At 34.7% G+C, this 5,903-nt stretch overlaps 1 pseudogene; it reads left to right on the top strand.

The window, feature by feature from the left end:
* Positions 1-475: 475 nt before the first annotated feature.
* Positions 476-3,544, top strand: LOC113739509 (beta-glucosidase 12-like; annotated as a pseudogene).
* The last annotated feature ends 2,359 nt before the right edge of the window (positions 3,545-5,903 follow it).

The following is a 5,903-nucleotide window of genomic DNA, read 5'->3' as shown; positions in this document are numbered from 1 at the left end:
TACACTTAAGTGGATTACTTAGCATTTCACGAAAGAAAACAGAGTAGTAGTAGTATTTCACCATGAAAATAGGGGAAACTTTACTACTCCAGGCCATTTCATCATGAGAATGAGACTTGGTAAATTTGGAAATGAATCTCTGGTTAAACAAGAATAATAACAAGAGGTAAATCCCTTCATTTGTGTTGTTTATGCCATAAGTGGAATTTACATCCCTAGATTCACTCTTTAGTGAAATTTCTCCATTTGCATTTAACATTGATTAAACAGATTTGTAGACAATGGTATTATAATTTTCTTGTTCAGATTTAGTGTAAGTCTAAGTAATAGAGAAAAATAAGGGCCTAGTACTAGTTTAATTTGCTCCTCGTGGGATCGACTCGATACATATCCTACATTACGATTTCGGCCTGTATACTTGCAGTCAACGGGTATAAAATCGGATTTTAAACTTGTATTGATCTAAAATCCCGTCAAAGGAATTGAGTACTACAACAATCTCATAAATCATCTTCTAGCCAATGGCAAGTCTACTTTAACTATCATCAATACTCTGATCATCTTATTAAACCAATAAAATCTTGGCGTTAACTTTTTTTTATAATGCGTGCAGGTATAAAGCCAGTTGTTACTCTTTTCCGCTGGGATCTTCCTCAAGCATTGGAGACGAATATGGAGGATTTTTGAGTGATAGATTATGTAAGTACTCTTTTAACTTTGATTTTTTTGAAAATGAATCAAATCCCTTCAAAACCTCCTCACCACTAAGTAGACAAATAAATCACCAAAATTATTAAGCAATAAGTAAAAGTAACAAAATAAATAAATAAAGACAATAACTAAAAATACAACCAAAGGTTTATAAGTGATTCTATAGTGAAGAAGGACAATAATTAGTTTGCAAACTTAATTGCAGACATGATTTCCATGGCTACGCAAACCTTTGCTTTGAGAAATTCGGTGATCGAGTAAAACAATGGATCACATTGAACGAGCCATGGTCATTTTCACAAGGCTATGATGGAGGGGGTTCTGCGCCAAATCGATGTTCTTCTTGGTTGAACAACAGCTGCGTCGCCGGAGATTCAGGCACTGAACCATATTTGGTGATGCACCACCAGCTTCTTGCACATGCTCATGCAGTAAGATTGTACAGGACAAAGTATCAGGTAAGCTACTAACGTTTCATGCTAGAACTTGAATGAAATATTTGAATGCTCTAAAATTTGAATAATATTGTCAACCGTGTGTAATTTTTTTTTCTGCTAATCAATAGTTTGTTAATGAGTTTGTATATTGATGGTGACTTAGGATCATCAAAAAGGAATAATTGGAATTGCGCTTGTTGGTCCTTGGTTCGTTCCTTTCTCTAACTCATTGGCGGACAAACATGCTGCCCTTTGTGCCATGGACTTCCAACTTGGGTGGTAAGTATTTAGTGCTCTATATTGGAATGCAAGTCTTGATTTTTCCTTTGTTTAGTGATATAGGAAAAAGTTACAAGATAAGTTTTCGAAAGGATGTAAAACATGCATTAAAAAAAGATTAATCTTTCCTGAATTAATCTTTCCTACACTGACAGTGTATATACCGTCAGTATTGAATGAATGATAACTATACAAACTTTAAATTTGAAATTCACTTTTCGCACATGTATTATAAATCTAATGGTGATAACAGCATATATACTCTTAGTCTACATAAGATTTACTTTTAAAAAAATTGTTCTAGTAGAGATGGTAAGGAGATTTGAATCGAGCACATAGGTCCAAAACATGCTTTGGTAATAGGCAAAACAATTTATAATTTGGGTTCCATTTGTATGTTGGAAATAGTCTATCTTTTAAATTGAGTAAGCAATACCGGCACTAATTAAAGTCTTTGTTTATGGTACTCTATATTATTATACAACAAAAAACAAAGGGATCGAGCACCGTTATAGAAGTCTGATTGCAAATTTCATTACTTTTGTTTTTTTTTTCTATTTTTGTTATTACTTTTGCATGTTTTCATATCAAAAGTTAAACGTGCGAACCACAATATTAAGTAGAAAACATTCTCAAAAAAGTCATCCTAACTCTCTTCTCATTTTTCTTATGGGAAATTTTATACGAGCAAAAAAAATTTTGATTTGCCAAATTATTACCTTATTTCACAACTTTATGAACTTCGTGAATAATTGGATATTTTCAGGAATTTGGACCCGTTGGGCTTTGGTAAATATCCCAAATCAATGAGAACCCTTGTCAAGGATCGTCTTCCAAAATTCACCGAAGAGCAGTCCGACTTAGTAAAAGGGTCGTTCGACTTTCCTGGCTTGAACTACTATACTGCAAATTATGCCAAGGATGCAAGCGGCGTGAAGATCAAAAATCCTAGATACTCTACTGATTCTCAAGCTAATTCCACCATAGGTATTTTGTCACTAATTAAGTTTTTTGGCGACAAATTCTTTTTGGTCCCGAAATTATGAATTACATATACTTTCATGAAAAATGTTCATTTTCTGTAGAATAAATGACAGTAAACACACTTATTATTGTGTTGAACTACTCATAGATAATAATCATATATTGCTTATTCTTACTAATCCGGAATAATATTGGAACAGCTATGCTCCATGGGAAGCCGATAGGACAACAGGTTTGTATAAATGTTCAATTTTATATGTTAAATTTTTGTCCATTTTATTAATGAAATGATATTTTTGTCAATAATTTATAATGCACAAATTTGAATGCAGGCTGGATCAAGTTGGCTGCGCATTTATCCCAAAGGGATCTGGAGGCTCTTAAGATACGTAAGGGCTAGAAATCAAGATCCAATAATCTACAAAACAGAAAATGGTAATCATCTTTAATTAAATACACGTATATTTTTTCAGATTAATTCTATTCTGTGTATCATATGAAAATTGACTTTGTATCCAAGTCTACGTTTCCAGTACATGTACAAGAAGGTCACTTAAAAATTTCTATGGCCTATTAATCATTTGGTACAAAAATCTAGACAATTTAATAACTAAAATTTCTGTTACAAGCAAAGAAATTTAACTCATTAGTTATGTCTCGGCATCTATATGACTAGAATTGTTTTTTAGGTGTTGATGACAAGGACGATCCCAGTGTGCCACTAAAAGAAGCCCTTAAAGATTCATTCAGGATAAGATACTACCACGATCATCTTTCTTTCCTTCACAGAGCTATCCGGTAAGTATTTGTATAACACAGGGCAAAACAACAAAATGAAAGTAAAGAAAGTGAAATTCAATATTAATTCCGTTATATTTCTTCCTCCTCATAAAATTTTGCATATGTAAAAATTTTTTATTTCTAACTTGGAAACTGTTCATGTATTACCTTCATATTGTGCAGGGGTGGTGCTAAAGTGAAAGGATTTTTTGGATGGGCAGTAATTGACAACCTTGAATGGGGTAATGGATACACTGTTCGCTTTGGCCTCAATTATGTAGATTTTAAAAATGGGACGAAAAGATACCCAAAACTCTCAGCAAAATGGTTCCAGAAGTTCCTTCAAAAGTAAATGTTAGTATTAGATCTAGTTTTCGTCCTGACCAATTGTGACAATTGCTCGAACAAATTATTAGACATGCCTTGACATTTGTTACATTTACATTTGCATGTGATAAATGTACAGTCAATCACTAGGTCTAGTCTTGGTCCTGACCATTTTTGTGTTTGAATTTCTGTCCATATTATTTAGTAAATGATATAATTCTCAGTAGTTATTTGTTATTTTATTAGTTGTTATCACGTTCTGGTCCCTTAATAAGATAAGATACGGATAGCTTGAAACTGATGTTTCTTTTTCGCTGAACTATTTGTTTAAGCAATTAGGAAAATAAAAAAGAAAAAAAAACTTTGCCTGAAATTCCGTTCTACCCTAGCCTCTCGGCTATAACTGGATCTTGCATTGTTTTTGTGAGTTATCTTCCAAGGGAGAATTGGAGTTTTGGTCCCCAATGTATTACAAATGCGCGAAACTAGTCCCCAATCTATTGGGGAGAACAAATGCGGTCCCCAATCGATCCAATTTTGCTCGAAAGTGGATAATTGATTGGTTTTCTTCATTTTTTGCCAGAAACAAGTCACGTGAGAGCACGTGCCGGCAGTTAAAATCCTTTTCTCATTTTTTTTGCGTGAAAACCCATAAAAAATTATTTCCAGCCTTCTGGTGCCCCACTTTTTAATTAGCAAAGACAAAACACACTACTAATTGTCCCCCCTTTCTTCTCTTCGGTCTCTAGAAACTCCAACAAAAACCCAGACCTAACATTGTGCATAAAACTAGCAAATTGGAAGCAAAATCTTGAAGAACTCAGTGATAGTGGAGTTGTTCGTGAGTCTGGGAGGAGGAAATGGCACTAAGACCAAAAGAAATGAATGGAGCACCGCCACCAGATTATGATATGTGATTTTTACCTCAGGTAGCATTACGCATGCTTAATTCATGCTTATATTGTAAGAATGTGATGATTTTGGGTAATATTTTCACTTGGGAGACAAAGAATGTCTTAAATTTTGGATTTTAAGACATTCTGACAAAGCCCTAAAATATTTCTTGTCTACCATTGTATGTGGTCCCGTATGTCTCTTAGGTGTGGTGTGGGTTGTCATCGTAGACAATGTTGGGTGGGTAGGAAGACTCGGTAACATGCTTTTGTGGTCCTTGTCTGAACTTTATATGGCAAGGGGTCAAATCCCCAACTTTATAACATGCTTTTGTGGTCCTTGAAGCTAATTGAGTGCAAATTACTTGTTTATATAATCTAGTTTGTCACTTATGGTACTTGTTTATTGTGTTTGTTTCTTTTTTTTTGTCCCTAAATTCAGACAGTGATAGCACTGAAGTGACTATGAAGTGTTATATATGGGAAAAATTTGAAACTGAACCTGATGTGCATTATGAGAGAGGCCAATTAAGGATTTTTGATCATGTAGATGCCACAGGCATTAGTCTATTTGAAATGGATAGAATGCTAGAAAATCAACTTCAAGCTGTTGGTGACAAAAAGTATCATATCCTTATCGAGGAACATGGATTTCGTTTGTTAAGACATGATAGAGAATTGCATGCATATTGTGCTGATCATTTTGACCATGGTAGGGTGGTTGATTTGTATATAGAGGTTTCCCTTAATGATATTCTAGCATCACAATGGGGGTCTAACATTGAGGATGGGGACTTTGTGTTAGAAGATGAAGAGGATGAAAGTGATGATGAATATATAGCTAGTTCAGGTTCTGATTTGGGGGAGTTCTTAGGAGAAGACTCAGATTATGATCAAAATTCAGATGATAATGATTATGATGAAAATGTTGATGAAGATTCTGAATGGTTAGGGGTAGAAAATAGAAAACAAGAGCAGCTGAATAAGCATCTTAAAAAAAGCTCTACAGATGCTAGGATGAGCCACATGCCGAGGAAACAAATGCCTAGTGATACTGAAAGTGATTATGACAATTCTGATGTAGATGCTGCCCCAGATTCAGCCACTGATATTGGTAGTGATACAGGGTCGGATGAAGAAAAAAGCTTGAGACCCCATGTGTTTGATCCCAAAGATGAAAATAACCCCAAAATTAAATTTAGACAAATATTTTCTTCCTTCAAGGAGTTGAAAGAAGCAATTAGAACCTGGAACATCAGGAGAGGGAGATCATTTAAATTTGTCAAGAGTGATAGCATAAGAGTTAGAGCAATATGTCCTAAAGATAGGTGTGATTGGTGCATATATGCTAGGAGGATGAAAGGGGATGGCAGATTGGAGGTTAGAACATTTCAAAAGAAGCACAAATGTGGATTTTCATACCACAACAAGAGTGTGAAGTCTGGATGGGTAGGAAGAAGATATGTTGGCATATTTAGGGAGAACCCAAGGC

This window comes from Coffea arabica, chromosome 1c (genome assembly GCF_036785885.1).
Source record: "Coffea arabica cultivar ET-39 chromosome 1c, Coffea Arabica ET-39 HiFi, whole genome shotgun sequence".
NCBI classification, from domain to species: Eukaryota; Viridiplantae; Streptophyta; class Magnoliopsida; order Gentianales; family Rubiaceae; genus Coffea; species Coffea arabica.
This window is presented reverse-complemented; position numbering and strand designations above follow the sequence as displayed.